Source organism: Rana temporaria, chromosome 7, assembly GCF_905171775.1.
Source record: "Rana temporaria chromosome 7, aRanTem1.1, whole genome shotgun sequence".
NCBI classification, from domain to species: domain Eukaryota; kingdom Metazoa; phylum Chordata; class Amphibia; order Anura; family Ranidae; genus Rana; species Rana temporaria.
Genome location: NC_053495.1, coordinates 180,475,936 through 180,496,869, shown reverse-complemented (window position 1 = coordinate 180,496,869; position 20,934 = coordinate 180,475,936). Strand labels below are relative to the sequence as shown.

Below are 20,934 nucleotides of genomic sequence, written 5' to 3'. Positions count from 1 at the left end.
TTTTTTCACGATTGTGTGTATGCAAGGCAAGATTGACAAGAATCACGTAGAGAAAAACATAGTTTTTCCCATGACATGAAAAATGGTCGTGTGTACGCGGCTTTAAGGCGTATCTTGGGCGCATATTTACGCTGGAGGCATATGGGAATTTCGATTCCCATATGCAAATGAGTGAGATACGCCGATTCACGAACGTACTTGCGCCCGGCGCATTAATATACACTGTTTACATAAGTCGTATGTCCTGGCGTAAAGTTAAGCCTCATAAAGCAGGGGTAAGTCATTTTAAGGTATGGACCAGGGAACAGCCATCGTATTTTACGTCGTTTACGTAGTAGAACGTGAATAGGGCTGGGCGTAGGTTACGTCACGTCGTAGGCAGTGATTTGACGTATCTTATGGAGTATTTTAGACATGATTGTGAGCATGCGCACTGGGATGCGTCCACGGGACAGCGCCTGCGCCGTTCGTTCGGCCCATCATTTGCATGGGGTCACAGTTCATTTAAATGTATCACGCTCACTTCCACCTACTTTGAATTAGGCGTGCTTACGCCGAAGAATTTACGTTACACCGGCGCAACGTTGGGAGCAAGTGCTTTGTGAATACTGTGCTCGCCGATCTGCGATACGTCGGTGTAGCGTATATTCGATACGCTACGCCGGCATAACTATGCGCCGATCTACGTGAATCCGGGCCACTGTATTTAAGCATATAAGCTCTGTTTTGTGTTGAAGATAACTGTGAAAACTAAAACTCCGGTGGGTGTAACAAGATGTCCGCTTGCCCCCTTCACACTCAATTATTACTGTGCAGGAGTGTGGGGTGTAGCAAGATGGCGGCGACGGAACGTCACTTCCAGAGCAATCTGTGATGGGGAGCCGAATGTGACAAGACACCTGCACCCGGGAGCCAAAGAACAGATCGGCTTTGGGTGAGGACATCGCGGGCGCCCTGGACAGGTAAGTGTCCTAATATTAAAAGTCAGCAGCTACAGTATTTGTAGCTGATGATTATTTATTTATATTTTTTTAGGCGGAACTCCACTTAAAGCTAATTATTTTTCCAGTATTTTCCAGTTCTCTGCTGCCAAAATGTTTGAAGGCCAAAAAGATCAGTGAAATTTGATCGGCAGGTTGACGCAGAAGCACCTGGGATGGAAACAGCTCCCAGTCATGTAAACAGTGGAAAACTGCCAGAGGGTCCTGAGGTCAAACCAGAGTGAGGTCAAGTACTTCAAAGGTCAGGGAAGGCAGCACACAGCCATAAACTGCAGCAACCATTCAAAGCATCAAGGCAGGTGGAAAGCAATGACACGCTTTAGACACCAGAAGGGTCAAAGACAGCGCAATCATTCCAAGAACGTGAGGACGACCATGGCTTTTGTGCAAAGCAGAGTAGAAGCTCGCATCACCTGTTTTCTGCACAAATGTTGGCATCCATTTCAAGGACCAACAAACTGGTTATGGGCCAGCTTGTGACAACTCTGACAACTTAAAACATATACATAACATTTGCGAGGAATAATGCCTCGTACACACGACCGGTTTTCCCAACGGGAAAACTGCAATATTTGCATTTGGTCAGGAAAACCGGCCGTGTGTATGCTTCATAGCAGTTTTCCTGACAGGAAAACTGTGAGGGAAAAAAATGAGAACTTGTATCTTTTTTCCCGCCACAGCATTTTTTTGCTCGGCAGTTTTCCTATGGGAAACACTGCGAAGGACCATACACATGGCCGGTTTTCCCGACCAAAGCTGTCATGGCAGTTTTCATGTTGGGAAAACCGGCCGTGTGTACACGGGGAAAAGCAACCAAGCAGGTTCTTCCCTCGGTTTTCCCGGTGGACTTTTGACTTTTGATCATGTGTAAGAGGCATAAGACAGTGGAATGAGAAAACATGATATGTGATGTGCAGTCTTCCAGCACCACCAATCAGAAATTATTATTGCTCGAAGTCCAACGCTACCAAAACGTTTGTAGGACAGAACATTAGGTTTTCGCGAATAAACTTTGGGAGTATACCTGACAATAACTGGCAACTGGCACGGGACCCAAAAGCAAGTGGAGATCACTGGAGTAGAAGAATATGTAGAAGAATACGTATCGGTCTAAACTGAGGGAAAACATTTTTTATATATATATTTTTGGGGAATATTTATTACAGCAAAAAGTAAAAAATATTGTTTTTTTTTTCAAAATTGTCGCTCTATTTTTGTTTATAGCGCAAAAAATAAAAACCACAGAGGTGATCAAATAACACCAAAAGAAAGCTCTTTTTGTGGGAAAAAAAGGACGTAATTTTTGTTTGGGAGCCACGTCGCACAACCGCGCAATTGTCAGTTAAAGCGACGCAGTGCTGAATCGCAAAAAGTGGCCCCCGTCATTTGGCAACCAAATCCTGAAGTGGTTAAAGAGGAGTATCACTGCCATATTTGGCAGTTTTTGAGGGGGGAGCGGTTACCTTGTTTTGCCAGATACCCGCTTCCTGGTAAGATCGCCACACAGTGATCTACATCATGTCCGGCCCCTCCTCCTTCCCCCGCTTCCTTCTGGGACCTGTGCATTTCCCTGAAGACGGCAGGACCATTCAGAAAGCACAGAACGACTCGCGCATGTGCAGTAGAAAACTGGCTGTGAAGCCTGAAGGCTTCACTGCCGGTTTCCCTTACTTTCCCTTACTTGCAACGCCTGCACCCGAAGCGGATGGATGAATTGGCTTGACATTGCGGGACCCCTTGACAGGTAAGTGTCCTTATATTAAAAGTCAGCAGCTACAGTATTTGTAGCTGCTGCTAACTTTAAAACAGTTTTTTTATAGGCTCTGCCTGACCCAAGATGGAGGCTAGAGTCACATGGAGAAAGACAGCAAAAAAAAAAACCTCCCCATCCAAAACTAAAAAGAAGTTACACTTTCACGTTTATCTAAAGACTGTATAGGGGTTGTACTGGGGAGATTCGCTCTCTGTATTTCTCAGCACCTGCATCCAAAGCCGATGGACAAATCGGCTTGGGGTGCCGACATCGCGGGATCCTTGGACAGGTAAGTGTCCTTATATTTAAAGTCACCAGCTACAGTATTTGTAGCTGCTGACTTAAAAAAAAAAATCCCAGACTGGAACTCCGTCTTAAAGTGGTTGTAAACCCTGTTGGACTACTTCTACCTATAGGTAAGCCTATAATAAGGCTTACCTATAGGTAGTGAAAATATCTCCTAAACGTGCGCCGTTTAGGAGATATTTCACTTGTAGTCTGCCGCAAATCTTCACTGCGCGTGCGCGGGGAAGAAACAAAACAAAGTGCCGTTTCTTCCCCAGCCTGTGCTGTGAATTGCGTCTCTCATGCGCATGCGCGGGAGTGAAGTCACACAACCGGAGTCCGCAGCCCGGAAGGAAGAAGACACAGAAGATGGACGCTTCCTGCAGTTGGAGACATCGCTGGATTCTTTGGCAGGTAAGTGTCACATAATGGGCTAATATGCGATGTATACTAGCCCACTATGCTTTACATTTGCAGGCTGTTCAGGCAGCAAAAGAGGAAGTAAAACCCATCAGGGTTTACTTCCTCTTTAACCACTTCCTTACTGGGCACTTAAACCCCCTTCCTGACCAGAGGACTTTTTGCGATTCGGCACTGCGTCGCTTTAACTGACAATTGCGCGGTCGTGCGACGTGGCTCCCAAACAAAATTGACGTCCTTTTTTCCCCACAAATAGAGCTTTCTTTTGGTGGTATTTGATCACCTCTGCGGTTTTTATTTTTTGCGCTATAAACAAAAATAGAGCAAAAATTTTGAAAAAAAAAAATATATATTTTTTACTTGTTGCTAAAAAATAAATAGCTCAATTTTTTTTTTATTTTTTTTATTTTTCTTAGTCTAGGCCGATACGTATTTTACATAAAAAATCGCAATAAGCGAATGATTTGCGCAAAAGTTATAGCGCCTACAAAATAGGGGACAGAATTATTATTATTATTTTTTTTACTAGTAATGGCGGCGATCTGCGATTTTTATCGGTACTGCGACATTATGGCAGACACATCTGACACATTTTTGGCACCATTCACATTTATACTGCGATCAGTGCTATAAATATGCACTAATTACTGTATAAATGTGACTGGCATTGAAGGGGTTAACACTAGGGGGCGAGGAAGGGGTTAAATGTGTACCTTAGTGAGTGTTACTAACTGTGGGGGGAGGGGGGTGACTGGGGGAGGTGACCGATCTGTGTCCCTATGTACAAGAGACACAGATCGGTCTCCTCTCTCCCTGACAGGACATGGATCTGTGTGTTTACACACACAGATCCACGGCCTTGTCTCTGTAACCGCCGATCGCGAGAGCCTGGCGGACATCGCGGCCGCCAGGCACGCGCATCGGCATTCCAGTGATGCGCCGGGCGCGCACGCCCGGCGCATCACTGGAATGCCGATGCGTGTGCCTGGCGGCCGCGATGTCCGCCAGGCTCCCCCAGTGGCCAGGAGGAGCGGAGGCCGTATAAAGACGGCCTCCCAGAGAAGTAGAACCACCCTGCGGCCGTACAAAGTCGTACGGCCGGCGGGAAGTGGTTAAATAGGCTCTGCCTGACCCAAGATGGCAGCTAGAGTCACACGGAGCCACAGAATCTGATCAGATCAGCTTCCCCAGTGACCCTGGAAACCATAGAGGAACCATGTTCCTCTTGACTTCCTGTCCACTGCAATGCTGTTGCGTTTGAGCACCACCTGCAGTGGAGAAAGTAGACTGCACCTGCCTGCATACATCAGTGATTTTCGGCTTCCAGGGACATCGGCCAGGTATGATTCAAACTGGACCAAGCGGATAAAATATCCATACGTGGAATTAATCTTTAAACCATGGTAACCTCCGTATTCCTCAAACAATCAGCGTTGGCTCCAGCTATTACTCCTTGTACTCACTTGCCTACTCATTATGAGTCTATGGCAGAGGGCGGCTGCCAGTTTACTGTTAAAGGCCATACGCAAATATCACAAAAACAGTTACATAATCCTTACTTCATTTTTTTTTTTTTGGACTGGGACCCCTATGTTTTAAGCTGCAGGCCCTGTTTTGATTACACGCATTCCTTTTTATACAGAGCACAATGTACCGAATGTGTAGGTGTTTATTTTTATATGTTTAGCCCTGCTGAGGGGGTTCATTGTATCCATGGGCGTGCATCATGCTATATATGATAAAGCATTTTACATACTAAAATGATCTGCCATGAGGGAAACAGCGTGTTTTTTTTTTTTTTTTTTCTACTTGAAATGGAAAAAGAATGATGTAATTATTTCCAACTCATTACAATTCCAAAATGAGGTAAACACCAAAAAAGCACAGCCCCCGGTCTTTCAAGCTTGGAGGGATTCCACTACATAAGACATGAGCTATTCTGCAAGCTATCCTGACCTTCCCCAGGAGGGCCAGCGATGACGCACGCCTGGGCCGTACCATATATGGATCAGAGCTGGACTCTAGGTGGTGGGCGGTGATGTCACGGATGGAATGTTTCCGCTGATTGGGTGATCACGGAACAGGCCTCTTCACTTAACCTCATAGCTATCAAGGCCAATTCACACAGGATTTAACAATATGTTCCCAAATCTGTACATTGTGCTAACATCATGACTCCAGTTTTCCAATTACATAACTCTGCGCCGGAAATCACATTCGCCTTCCCGTAATAGGGAACATTACTATATCCAAAGGCGGTCACCCGTGGCAACTATAAAATACTATTGCTTTGATTATATTACTAAGAGGGGCAATCTAGTGTTGCTCTCTGAAGAGCGATGTGCATTTGGATCACTCTTCAGGCATTATATTGCCTCTTCTTCACCTGCTGTAACCTTTTTGAACCCCGCACTCGGCTCTATAGAGCCCACACTACTCTCAGCACACCAAACTCACAGGTAACAGAAGTCTATGGCTCTGTGCAGCTAACCCACAGGTGCCCTTCTCTGTACCTGTGGATCAGTTTGAAAGCAGCCCAGTAACCACTGCAGAACATATATGCCCATATATACACTGTGATTTTAGTAATAAAAACATACCTTTTAATAACAGTGGGGTAGATTCAGGTAGCAATTGCGTCTGCGTAACCATAGTTACGCAGCGCAATTGCTTACTTGCGCCGGCGTTTCGAATGCTCCTGATTCAGGAACCTCGTTACACCGACTGCAGCCTAAGATATGACTAGCATAAGGCTCTTATGCCAGTCATATCATAGGCTGCATTCTTACGATGGCCGCTAGGGGGCGTTCCCGTAGTGGTCAGCGTATAGTATGCAAATTGCATACTAACGCAGATTCACAACCCTACGCGAGCCCTGCGTACGCAGTTTACGTCGTTTGCGTACGTCGGTTTTTGCGTCGGTTTAGGGGCAGGCTGCCCCTGCTATTAGCAGGGGCAGCCAATGCTACGTACAGGGGCGGACTGACCATTGAGTCACTCGGGCACTGCCCGAGGGCCACATGCCACTAGGGGGCCCCCATCAGGGTTGCCAGGCTCAGTAAAACCAGGGACAGTATGTAAAAATCTTTTATTTTTTTAGATCTGTCCCTGATATGTCCGAAACTGACATGCTTTTAATGTGAATATCCCAAGATTTTAGCTGCCCCGCCTCTGCACTGCCTCCTGGCGTGGTGGCCATCTGTAAGCCAGAGGGGCCCCATTATCTTCTATTGCCCGGGGGCCCCATGAGTTGTCAGTCCGCCCCTGGCTACGTATACCCGTCGTATACCCGTCGTTTGCGTAAGTGAATCGTGAATGGCGCTGGATGGCATTCACGTTCACTTTGAAGCAAATGACGTCCTTGCCACGTCATTTACCGCAATGCACGTCGGGAAAGTTTCCAGATGGAGCATGCGCACTATGTTCGGCGCGGGAACGCGCCTAATTTAAATGATCCACGCCCCCTACGGGATCATATAAATTGCGCGCTCTTACGCCGGGCATTTTTCAGGAGCGCCCACGCAATTTACGGAGCTACTGCTCCGTGAATCAAGCGTAGCGCAGGAAATTTACGGAGGCGCAGCGGCAAAACGGTGCACTGCGCCTCCGTAAGAAATGGGCAAATGTACCTGAATCTACCCCAGTATTCTATTTTATTCCATCCTAATGCAGGAGGTCGTGGGCCACATCAGAGGGCTTTGTGGGCACACCTGCCATACAGCCTACCAGGCAGGGTCCCCCCATGTTTAAAAAAAAATATTTTCACTAAAAATACACTAAAATCATTATTAGTGGACACAAACAACAGAGAACCAGTGTAAATGAGCCATTTTATAAAAGAACAGGGAGGGGGATCGGTGTAGGGGAAAAAATTACAGGAACAATGCCCTGTGTCTATGTCTCTCCCTTCAGCAGCTGAAAGCTGGTGGGAGGGAGAGAAACTGTCTTTTATCTGCTGCAGAGAGGACAGGACATCTTTCTGTAATTGCCCCTCCGCCCGACCACACTGATTCCTCCTGCTCTTCAGGCCCCTCTGTGTGCCGGGGGCCCCCTACAGGAGGGCTGGTGGTCTCCCCCTATCAGCGGCCCTGGGCACCTCAATTCAGGTGATCCCAGTCGCTGACCGCAACAGCAGGGATCATTTTTTCCATGTCGCAATATAAAACATGAAGGCCACGGAATACATACACACCACTCTGCTGCCTTCACAACTAAAGGAACAGTGGTTGGGAGGCGGTAAAACTGTGTGTTTTTACTGCTCCTCCCAACCGCTAGTTTAACCACTTACCACCCACCCACAATAGATTGTAAAGCGGGCAGCACAGCCAGGCAGACAGGTACAGTGCTGTGAATTTCCTGGATTTCAGGTGCGCATGTGCTCACCGCCGCCCCACGCGCTGACCCATGCTATTTCCTGTGTGAGTTTGTCAGCAGGTTTCAGATGATGATGTCGGCTGAAACCTGCTGATCGACTGTGGCCAATCACAAACACACAGACCTCTGTGTACACAAAACAGCGATCTAGCTGTTTTTTCTCCCTGAAATCGACTCTGAGCTCTAAAAGCAGCACACATTACACATACTATACGTGTTATGCACACAGTTAACCCCTTCATAGCCCCTTGATGTTAACTCTTCCCAGCCAGTGTCATTAGTACAGTGTACAGAATACAGTATTTTCACTGATCACTGTATTAGTGTCCCTCCCAGTCAATGTCAGTTAGTCCCAGATTGACCGCCACCCTATTAGTCACACAATGGGGGTTATGTACGAAAGGCAAATCCACTTTGCACAACAAGTGCAAACTACAAGTACAAAGTGCACTTGAAATTGCACTAAAAGTGCACTTGGAAGTGCAGTTGCTGTAAATCTGAGGGGTAGATCTGAAATGAGGGGAAGCTCTGCTGATTTTATTATCCAATCATGTGCAAGCTAAAATGCTGTTTTTTATTCTCCTTTCATGTCCCCCTCGGATCTACAGCGACTGCACTTTCAGTGCAATTTCAAGTGCACTTTGCACTTGTAGTTTGCACTTGTAGTGCAAAGTGGATTTGCCTTTCGTAAATAACCCCCTATAAGTCGCTTATCACTGCCATTACTAGCTTAGTGTATGTACAGATCAGTATCTTGATCACAATCAGAACTATACTAGCATCCCCAATAGTATAGTGTTCCCAAAAACACAGTTTGGATTTTACCAAAAACATGTAGCAGAATACATTTTGGCCTAAATGTATGAAGAAATTTGATTTTAATGGATATGTTTTATAACTGAAAATAGAAAATATATTTTTTTCTCAAAATGTTCTTTCTTTTCTTTTGTTTATGTAGCACGGCTACTTGGATTTACCTTTTCTTCTGCATCACCATGACCCTGTGAACATTCCAACCCACCTGACACTCTGGGTTCAGACATCTTTCACAACATCTTTAAATTGACACGTCACACAAGTCAAAAATGTTTATAGTATATACACGTTTACTGGAGTAAGTGATGTGGTATTGATACACAGGAAAAGGAGAATTGGTCAGCCAAGTGCTGGATAACAGCCCAGACTCACCTAAAAGGCAGCTTAAAGTGGAGGTTCACCTGGAAATGTAAATTTTTAACATTAGATTGATGCTCATTTTGTCTAGGGGAATCGGCAATTTTTTTAAAAAACAAAGCAGTACTTACCGTTTTAGAGAGCGATCTTCTCCGCCGCTTCCGGGTATGGGCTGCGGGACTGGGCGTTCCTATTTGATTGACAGTCTTCCGACAGGCTTCCGACTGTCAATCAAAGCGTCACGATTTTCCGAAAGTAGCCGAACGTCGGGCGCAGGCGCAGTGTAGAGCCGCACCGACGTTCGGCTTCTTTCGGCTACTCGTGACGCGATAGATGCGACCGTCGGAAGCCTTTCGGAAGACTGTCAATCAAATAGGAACTCACAGTCCCGAAGACCATACCCGGAAGCGGCGGAGAAGATCGCTCTCTAAAACGGTAAGTACTGCTTCGTTTTTAAAAAAACTAGCCGATTCCCCTAGACAAAATGAGCATGAATCTAATGTTAAAAAAAAATTCGGGTGAACTCCCGCTTTAACACAGTACAACAGCACAAAAACACAATTTACACATATGTACAATGAATTGCCACTTGAATGCATAACCAGTAAAGGCAGTAAAAGGTGAGCTATCTAGGACAGGCAGTCTCACGCTAAAGGAGAAACCCAGGCCGGTCTATTTAACCTTTATTAACTAATGAGAGATCAGGCAAAATAGGGGATAGAGTAGGGCCCTTTATATGGTAATAACAGCAGTGTCCAAGATGTAGGCCTGATAGTCTTCACCGGCAGTTGTAGCTCATAGATTGTATCCAATAAGGCATAGTGGTGCAGTAATAGCCAAGGGGCTTTAACAAGCTAGTGATACTCCTTGAAGTGCTTTTAAGTAAAGGTGTCTATGTACAGTGTTCCAAACGCAATACAGTGTTTCCAAGGTAAAGGTGTCTGTACATAGTGTTCAGGTAAAGTAGCAAAGAAGGGTTGCAAAGGATGGGCAATTGCCCTCTCACCAACGACCAGATCGGCTTACACCTTGCAGACAGTCTTCATCGGCAGTTGGAGCTCATAGATTGTATCCAATAAGGCACAGTGGTGCGGTAATAGCCAAGGGACTTTAACAAGCTAGTGATACTCCTTGAAGTGGTTTTAAGTAAAGGTGTCTATGTACAGTGTTCCAAAGACAATACAGTGTTTCCAAGGTAAAGGTGTCTGTACATAGTGTTCAGGTAAAGTAGTAAAGAAGGGTTGCAAAGGATGGGCAATTGCCCTTTCACCAACGAACAGATCGGCTTACACCTTGCAGACAGTCTTCATCGGCAGTTGGAGCTCATAGATTGTATCCAATAAGGCACAGTGGTGCGGTAATAGCCAAGGGACTTTAACAAGCTAGTGATACTCCTTGAAGTGGTTTTAAGTAAAGGTGTCTATGTACAGTGTTCCAAACACAATAAAGTGTTTCCAAGGTGAATGTGTCTGTACATAGTGTTCAGGTTTAGTAGCAAAAAGGGGTTGCAAAGGACGGGCAATTGCCCTCTCACCAACGACCAGACCAGCTTACACCTTACAGACAGCGATCCTGTAAGAGACATCCATCAGCAACGACCGGCGATGACCCGCGGCTGATCGATGCAGGCGACCGTAGTGTAGATCTGCTGGGTAGGTGTCGCGTGGATATCTGATGGACAGCAGGCAGGCTTAGGCCGTCTGGAGCCGGGTTGGAATTATTCATTCAAGGCATGGTAGGCCACAGCCTCTCCCCTCCCGCACGGGGAGATGTGCGCACAGCAAGGCCAAGGAAGAAGAGAGCACGCCGTGGATCTTCGGACCTATTTATAGTTCCTCCCAGGAGTCTCTTCAGGTTGTAGCAAGGATCCTTGGGATGTGTGGTGCAGATGTCTTATCACGCAAAGGAAACTTTGAGGCATATGTCTATAGGTAAAGAATGATGGGGAATTGTACCATGTTATGACTGTAGTCCACATCGCTACATTTACTTGATAAAAAATAGAAAACCCTGTGGTGAGCACCACCAAAAGAAAGCTCTATTTGTGTGAAAAACAAAATATCTAAATTAAATTTGAGCATGACCGAGCAATTGCCAGTTATAATAGTCACGAAGGGGGTAAAACCTTGTGGGGATCAAGTGGTTAAATAATGCCTAACTGCCCATCCCTGCCTTGTCTTGCTAAGAAACCGTGGGGTTAATTTACTAAAACTGGAAGTGCAAAATCTGGTACAGCTGAGCATAGTAACCAATCAGCTTCCAGGTTTCTTTTGTCAAAGTTTAATTGAACAAGCTGAAGTTAGAATGCTGCACCAGATGTTGCACTCTCCACTAAATTAAGCCCACACTGTTGGCTGTGATCTGATTAACAAGCACTTAGCCTAGGTTCACACTGAATGCAGGTTTGAAATCGGGCCGATTTCAAACGGGCGTTTCATTCCGACTTCGGGGGCGATTTGAGAGATTGCGGATTCATGCACAGATGTCTATTGAAATAGCTTCCTAAGTCGCCAAAAGTAAGGCATGGAACTACTTTTGGGAATCGTGCAGCGCCTCAAAGTCGACGTTGCACCGATTCGGACAGTGCCGTTGCCGGTGATCTGACGATCTGGTTCCGGCTAATGAGCTGGTTCCTTTAAGGACTGCGCAGGTGCAATCCTTGCCGATGGAAATCTCCGAACCTCGGCCGGCATCCAGGGCGACGTGGAATTTGAGGAAAGTGGCCAGTCGGCCTCACGTCCTCGCTTCGCTCGGAGGGCTCGCTCCGCTCGCTCAGCCTCCTGGCTCTTTTTTTAACATCCTCCAATTCACGGGGATGTTAAAGAATGAGCCTGAGATTTCTGTCGGCAAGGATTGCGCCTGCGCAGTCCTTACAGGAACCAGCTTGATAGGGGAACCTTAACGACAAGTCACCGGCAATAGGCTTCAATTTGGCATGCAATTTGTCAAATCGCGTCTCGACTCGCCTCGATGTGAACGAGGGCTAATGGTAAGAAAGAGCAACTGGTTGCTGCTGGCAACGCAGATCATGCTTCTGTCTGTCACTTTTATTCAGACTTATGGCCTATGGACTATGGGGCAGTGAATCTCAGCGGACACATATCTGCTGACACCCTCCGCCATCAAATTCGATCCTGTCCGGCAAATACAGAGGGATGGTGGTCCTAATCCTCATCCGTCCGATGGATCGGATGGAACGGACAGGTGGTCCGTTTCCATCCGAATGCCCCATAGAGGAGAGCGGGACTGTGTCCATGTCTGCTCTGCATAGACAAGCGGACACAGACCTGTCATCCGCCTGCTCAGCAGGGATCAGCAGAGAGTTTTCCCGCTGAGCAAGCGGATTCCGCTAAGTGGAGGCCCCCATGTGAAAGGGGCCTGTGTTAGTTATATAACAGTTTTATTGGGTATTATGGGGCAGCACAGTGGCCTGAAGTACTAGGATCCTCGGTTCGAACCTCAGTCCGGACAATATCTGCAATAACTTTGAATGTTCTCCTTTAGGTAGATTCAGGTAGAGTTAGGCCGACTTATCAGTAGATAAGTCGACCTAACTCAGAATCTACGCCGACTTATGTTTAAGCTTATGCTCAAACAGAGATACGCTTTAACATATCTAAGATAGGACGGCTTGCGCCGTCCTATCTTAGATTGCAATATTTTGGATGGCCGCTAGGTATCGCTTCCATTGCGGTCGGCGTAGAATATGTAAATGAGTTGATACGCCGATTCAAGAACATACGCCCGGCCGCCGCAGTCGATTTACGCCGTTTCCGTAAGGCATTAGCAGGCCTAAAGTTATTCCATCTATTAGGTGGAATAACAATGTTAAAGTATGGCCGCCGTTCCCGCCGTGAGATTCAAATTTTTTACGTTGTTTGCGTAAGTCGTCCGCGAATCGGGATTTACGTCGTTTACGTCCACGTCGAAATCAATAGACCCGTGCGGCGTACTTAGCCGCAATGCACACTGGGAAATGTAGTCGCCCGGCGCATGCGCAGTAAAAAAAAACTTCAAAAACGTGAGGTCAAGCCTCATTACCATAAAACACGCCCCCCTCAAAGACATTTGAATTCGGCGCCCTTACGCCCGCCCGCTTTAGGCTACGCCACCGTATATTAGCAGGCAAGTACATTGAGAATCATGAACTTGCCTAGCTAACTTACGGCGGCGTAGCCTAAACACGCTAAGCTACGCCACCGCAAGTTTGCACCCAGGTACCTGAATCTACCTACTTGTGCTCGACTGGATTTCCTCCCATACTGCAAAGACATGCTCCTGTCTAAATTGGCTCTAGCATGTGTGCACAAATGATATGTGATAATACATATGTTATTACATAATACATATGCATGACAGTCCCAGGCCAAGCATATGGGGCAGGTTGAGAAATAAGCTGGCAACCTACCTTGTAAACACATTTGGAAAAAGGCTTTGAAGCTTATTAGACATGGTGCTCAGAGAGATGACCCATAGAATCTCTGTTTCGGTCGGATGAACAGATAAATACATACATTGGGTTTAATGTAAACTGTCCATAAATGGAAAGAGACCAGCAGAGGATGAATTATTTGGGTGCTAGTGAGTGTCCCAAAAGAGTGATCCTGCAACTCAAACCAAATGCTACACCAACAAACCAATAAAAGGCACATGGCTACCGTACAAAAAAAAAAGAAAAGCAGCCTTTGATTGTACACCATGGCAAACGTGAGCGTGCCGAAACTAGGAAGGGTTTGAAGGGGTTGTAAACACTTGTGTTTTTGCATTCTAATGCAACACAATTACCAATTTCTAGCTCTAACTAGTAGGAACAGAACGTATTTTACTGCTTGTTAAGAGCATTTAAACACTTTGAAGTCCATAGTCTGCAGGGGCGGACTGACCATTCGGGCACTCGGGCACTGAGAGAGCCATGCTGCTGGTATGTGGGACAACTTCAGTGAAAGAGAGAGAGGACACAGTAACCAGGAGGGAAGGAGGGGGGGGCAGGCAGATACAAGGTGATCGAATGAAGTGATGGGAGAGGAGAGGGTGGTATGGGGATATGTACTGGGGAGTGATTTGAGAGGGAAGATGATATGTGCTAGTGGGGAGTTTGATTCCCCCCCCCCACTAGCACATATCTTCTTCACATATCTTCTTCAATCTCAAATCACTCCCCAGCACATATCCCCATACCACCCTCTCCCCCCAAATTAAAAGATGCTCTGCCCCCCTGTGCTCATCCCACCCTGTGCTCATCCCACCCTGTCCCCCTGTGCTCATCCCATCCTGTCCCCCTGTCCTCATCCCACTGTCCCCCTGTGCTCATCCCATCCTGTCCCCATGTGCTCATCCCATCCTGTCCCCCTGTCCTCATCCCACCCTGTCCCCCTGTCCTCATCCCACCCTGTCCCCCTGTGCTCATCCCACCCTGTCCCCCTGTCCTCATCCCACCCTGTCCCCCTGTCCTCATCCCACTGCGTCCCTCTGTGGTCATCCCATGAAAATGACAGGATGGGTCTTAAAAAGGAAGGGGTGCGCGGGTCGCGACCTGGACACCCGGAAGTGGGAAAGGTATCCTGTCCCCCCTCCCCCCGAAAGTGCCAATTGTGGCACCGGAAGGGGGGGGGGGATCCGATGAGCGGAAGTTCCACTTTTGGGTGGAACTCCACTTTAATTAGTACTTTTATAATAGTTACATAGTAAGTCAGGTTGAAAAAAGACACAAGTCCATCCAGTTCAACCATAAAAAAAATAATAATAATAATATCATACAGTCCCATATACCCAATTCTATACCCACAGTTGATCCAGAGAAAGCCGATAAACTATGATTAGGTTATATTTACTGATTACAAATCAAATAAATTCTTTATGAGTAATTTATCTGTACCTGCATTCATTAATAAGAAGAAGCATGAGTCAGTCTTTTGTACTAACAAAGAATGCAGCATTTTTGGAAGTTGATCTCTTTCTCTTCCACATTCCTATGGCAAAACAGAATCATCAGCAGGAATTTCAGTGACGTCATCTGATGCAGCTGGGGTGTTTTCAATGCAATAAAAAAATCACCCATCTGTCTAATAGTACCGGTAGACATGGGTTGGTTCAGCTACTCACATCAAGGACCTTTACCCAAATAGCAACAACCCTTAGAGCAATAAGTAACAATAATACCCATCCTGGCAGATTCTGGGTCACTAACTCCTCCTACACATCCAGTTGTAATCACCACCGGAAATGTTGATTGCTTGCTGCAACTGTGAATCATGAAAGTGTATGAGTAGGAAAAAAAGTGTATATATATATCTATATATAGATATATAGGCGGACTTGAATAAAGAAAGTGTATGAGTAGGCAAAAGTGTATATATAGATATATCTATATATATATATCTATCTATCTATCTATATATATATATATATATATATATATATATATATATATATAGATAGATATATATGTACTGTATATATATTAGATCTCTGGAAAACATGATTATTTTACCATTGTTGTCTCCTGCCATAAAACCAGTAAGCTTTCTGTAATAAGTAGACGATGCTGTCTCTGCTTCAGCCCTGGTTCACACTGGGCTGCGGGCGTGAAGCCGTGCGAGTTCAGCTGAACTCGCACGATTTCACTCCCGCTGGCAGTCCCGATTTCGGCCACGATTTAAGAGACATCTGTGCAGGTTTCTGCACAGATGTCTATGTAAATCGCGGCCCTAAATCGCAAAAAGTAGTACAGGAACTACTTTTTTAAATCAGCGCAGCACCGCAGATGCGGCGTCGCACCGATTAGGACAGTGTCATTGCCGACAATTGCCGCCGATTTGAGATGCGATTTCACAAGTGAAATCGCATCTCAAATCGAAGAAAATCGTACCCAGTGTGAACCTGGGCTCACAGGAATAACAAACAATGTTATCAGCTCTGCAGAGTTTTCTCTGCTGGACTACAGAACACCCCACATTTTCATAGCATAAGGGGAGGTGTTTTGTGATCAAGCAAAAGAAAACTGAAGAGGGCTGACAACACTGCATGGGATTTCAGTGCATCAGAGACAGCATTGTAAATTAACTACAGAAAGGGCTCTTTCACACAGGACGGATCCGTGATGATCCACCCCGTGAACATCGCTCTGTATATCCCCGCTGAGCCGGCGGATGACAGGGCGGTCCCTACACACTGTGCAGGGACCGCCCTGTCGGATCTCCGCTCTCCCCTATGGGGGGTTCGGATGAACACGGACCGTCTGTCCGTGTTCACCCGATCCTATCGGTAGACAGATGGGAAAATAGGGTTTTCCTCTGTCTGCAGAATCGGAGGATTGTGGACCCAGATGAGATGTTCATCTGCTGACACCCGCAATCTCATAGGGATCAATGTATGTCCCTTTATCATCCGTAAATAAACGGATGGATGAAAAAGCGGACATACGGTCCGTCCGTGTGAAAGAGCCCAAAGTCAGAAGCTCGCTGGATTTCTGTTAGGATCAGTTTTTTTCTGTACTTGTAGTATTTTTAAAGAGACAAAAATGGTGAAATGTGCATGCCTTGCAGAGATGTACTGAAGCTGTCTATCTATCTATCTATCTATCTATCTATCTATCTATCTATCTATCTATCTATCTATCTATCTTATTTTGCCCAGAAATACACCCTAGAGGAAACCTGTAATGACAGAAGCTGTCACTGCTGGCCCTCTGCTAGTTGCCTTGTTTTTATTCTTTCCTCGTTACGTTTCAATAGGTTGAGGCATGATCTGATATAAGCAAGTAAATAAAAAAAATTCATAATGAAATCAAAACTTCTAGATTTCGTCCGCCCTGTACCTCAAAAATACAGAATCTACAGGATCAGCATGACAGCCATGCATTTTTAGAAAGGGCAGGGGTAAACAATGCCAGCCTCCATCCCTCCTGAATACAGGTTTCCTTTAAGCGATGCAAAACATTGATTTCTGCCTGTAAGAGACTAGTGATAATAAACACAAGGCTGGTAAAATATGGTCTGGGGGCTTTTGCTGCTGCTGGTTAGCAAATCATTTTTTAACTGCCTTAATAAAACAGTAATCACACGTATTAATAATGACAATGTAAACATAGTAATAATCATGCCACCTTTCCTTGGTTTATCACAGGGAAACTACAAAGAATGATTTCTGATTGATTGTTATACTCTAGCACAGTGGTCACCAAACTGCGGCCCTTTGCCTGCCTTTATCAGACCCTTGGGGCACAATTCCTCACATTGACAACAATGAATGATGGAGCATTAATTCTGCCATTGAACCCAAAAATGGGGCACTATTCCTCCCACTAATACCAATGACGCTGGGGCATTTTGTACTCCCACTGACCACAGTCTGGCCCCCCATAAAGTCTAAAGAATAATAAACTGGCCCTTTGTTTAGAAAGATTGGAGATTCCTGCTCTAGCATAACATGACCTTGCAAGTCAAAGAAGCTAGTTGAAAGAATGAAGACTGTCCAGTGCTAAAATAACAAAGCTCCAAAAAAATTCTGTTTTAAATGGGGTGTCCATGAAGGTTTTTATTTATCCAAGTCAAGTTTTATCCGGCAGTGGTTAGTAACCTTCAACTGGACTTGTCCTGTAATGTCGAAGATGTTTTGTAGCTTGTCCAAGCCAGTTCAAGAAGTATGTAAGAGGTCACCTACGTCAAACTGGAATAACCATTAATGAAGAAGGTAGGGGCCTTTGACAACATCTGTCTTCTATATATAGTATCCTTTCTACCTCGTGTTTGACAACATTTCACCTTCATCCATGTAACCCGAAGGATTAACACTTACAGTATGTATTTTCCTGACACCAAGGATTGGAATTATGCAGTGCCGGCCCAAGACATTGTGCTGCCTGGTACCAAGAATAAAATGCTGCCCCCCCCAAAAAAAAAATTACGTTCACCAAAATGCCCCCACATCCATTATTTTATATCATGATAACTAAAGTGGACCTATCATGGCTCTATACATGTATATAGGAGTATAAAAAGGACCTGTTATGGCTCTATTCATGCAATTAACCCCACAGTGGAGCGGAGAGCGGAACGGGAGGAGCGGTCGGGCGGCAATTAGCCCCACAGTGGAGTGGAGAGTGGAGCTGGCAGAATAAGAAGGCGTGCTGGCAGGAAATTTGCTGCCCCCCTGAAAGTGCTGCCTGGTACAATGGTACCATCGGGTCCCATGGTAGGGCCGGCCCTGGAATTATGTAACTAGAACACTGTAGTTCAACAATTTTCACACCTTCCATCCTCCCCTTAGAAACCAACATCTTTGTACACCTTTCTATGGTTAATGCGCCAAGGTGTTGGTGATACCTGTTTGAATATGATTGCTATTGTATTTTCTGACACATTAGAAGTGAAAAAGTGGCTAGGACAAGCTACGAAATATCTTTAACATTACACAAGTCTAGTTGAATGTAACTACGGTAACTACTACTAGATATACAACTGGGGTAATAATAACATTAATCCAACTACATATGGCAAAAGATGCCATCTGAGATACCACCGATTTCTGTGGCCTGGTCACTAGACACAAATGATCGGCCTGGGTGTTAGGGGGATAGTTGTTTAAATGATGGTGGTACTTCAGTTTTAGGCACATTTACCAGTAATCAACTGGTTAATCTACTCTTCCAAAAAAGTCCATTATTCTGGTGCCTAACATAGAGTAGCTGCTATCCAAGGACAACAGTCTGCAGAGTAAGGCCTCGTACACACGACCGAGAAACTCGACGGGCGAAACACATCGTTTTGCTCGTCGAGTTCCTTGTGAAGCCGTCGAAAAACTCAACAAGCCAATTTTCTCCATTCCCTTCAAGGAAATAGAGAACATGCTTTCTTTTTGGCTCGTCGAGTTTCTCGACAGTTTCTTCGACGAAAATGTACACACGACCGGTTTCCTCGGCAAAAAAATATCTCCCAGCAAGTTTCTTGCTGGTTTTTGCCGAGAAACTCGGTCGTGTGTACGAGGCCTAAGATATCCAAGTCTTCATTTCAATCCTGTACAGACTGTTAAATACACAGTTATGATGACTATTTTACTATCTTTTTCATTTATAGGATTTTTTTTTCCATTGTAAATGACCTATAATGTTCTCCAGGAGGGAAGTCATTTCAGAAAATAATGTCCGTGAAATTGCCAATCTAATACGAGTTTGAATATGAAAGGGTTAGTGTTTAAATTAGCATACATGACTTAGCATACGTAACGGAGACACAAGAGGTTAAATATTTTTTTCCTCTGACATGGGAACTCCCCCCCCCCTTATAAAATACCAGAAAGGAAAGTGGGGGAGGAATCCCCTTCCAGCATCAGTCCCCAGCTGGGGAATACAGTTCACAAGACCCCACAGTGTAATGTAATTGACATCCGCTAAGCCCACGCTCCCAACCTCCCTCGACCCTTGAGTATAAACACATAACAAAACTGGTGGTCACACATGAGCTAGAGAGTAGCTGTAGTATGACCCCCCCCCCCACTTGCCACATGTTCACTTACCTGGAGCACGGTAGGTCACAGTGCAGCACCCAGGTGACTTTCACATTCTTTCACACCTAGGTGTCTGATATTAGGCTGAATTCCTCACTCTACAACAAAGGTCAAGTTCTCTCTCCATTCCACAAGCTACACATTGCCTGGAGCAGATTCTACACAGAGATCCTCAGTGTAAGCTTACCTGTCAGGGGAGAGAGATTTCATTATAATGTATGACTTTCATAGACAATGGGCGAAGATTGCATGGTTCACATGCAGTTCAGCTGCCCCTACTTATAACAGACTAAGGACAGGGGGACTCGAAAGAACAGTAGGGCGAAAAAAAAGATTGCATACAGGAGACTGCAGCATAAACGAGCTATAGATCACAGTAGGAGAGAAAAAAAAGCAAAGCAGGGGGAGATGACTGCGGTAGGGTGGGCAGAGGTAATATATTGCAGTAAAGTGGATAGGAATAGGAGGGCGATAGGTAGGAAGCAGTGGTAACGTGGGTAGGGGTAGAAGATTATTGGAAAGTTGGCAGAGGGTTGAAGAAGCGTGGGCAGGAGCTGTATGTGCAAGGGTAGAAGATTGTTGTAGAGTGGGCATTTGGTATGCAAGGGGGTAGGGGTAATAAGTGGGTAGGGGGTAGAATATTATTGGAAAGTTGGCAGAGGGTTGAAGAAGAGTGGGCAGGAGCTGTATGTGCAAGGGTAGAAGATTGTTGTAGAGTGGGTATTTGGTATGCAAGGGGGTAGGGGTAATAAGTTGGAGTAGGAAGGGCAAGGCGTACGCAAGATAGGCAAGGGAATGAGCCTGACAGCTTAGTGCACAGGGAAAGAGGTTGGCTGTCAATTTAGTGGGCAAGCAAGAGGCAGTAGGTAAGGCAAGGTGGCTTACACAAGGAAGAATGACTTACCTCTTGTCCAATAGTCACGTTCCTGGAGGACAGCAGATGCTGGTGCGTGTCACTAGACCCCTGCTTGACATGATGTGGGTAGTAAGCACTACACTGCTATTCTTCCCCTGCAACAGGTTAAAAAAAATCACTGCGTTCTCTCTGGGTGGATTCTGGGTGGAGGTTTTGGTTAATATGTAGCTGGCCAGGCAAACAAATCTTGTCTACTATGCTGAAACGGTGATGAAACCCAAATTTGCAAGCAATCTGATGGGAGCAAGATATCTGTGGTATGTGACTTATTTCAGGCTAAGAAAAAAAAAAGGGGGGGGGAGGGGGGGAGGCAGTCTGGATCCTTATGCCTTTTTCAGATCTGAACAGCCCAGAAGGCCAATTGGATGGTTAAAAGTCTATTTTTGAGCCTATCATGATAGACACATTGCGTGAATAATGTGGCATTCCACTGAATTTCCTGCTCCTGGAACACTAGGCGAGTCTATATTTAACAGCATCTAAAACTGTCAAGAATGTTTTGTGGTTGG

The 20,934-nt window shown here is 45.5% G+C and overlaps 1 protein-coding gene across 1 annotated transcript in view; it reads right to left on the bottom strand.

The window, feature by feature from the left end:
• Nucleotides 1–20,631, bottom strand: part of DDAH1 (dimethylarginine dimethylaminohydrolase 1) — a 241,853-nt gene extending 221,222 nt beyond the window's left edge. Inside the window, exons 1-2 of the mRNA XM_040360560.1 lie at nucleotides 20,414–20,631; nucleotides 19,519–19,696 (exon numbers count right to left, since the gene is read on the bottom strand). The gene's annotated coding sequence lies outside the window, so the exon portion shown is untranslated. The remainder of the gene's footprint in view (nucleotides 1–19,518; nucleotides 19,697–20,413) is intronic.
• Nucleotides 20,632–20,934: the final 303 nt, after the last annotated feature.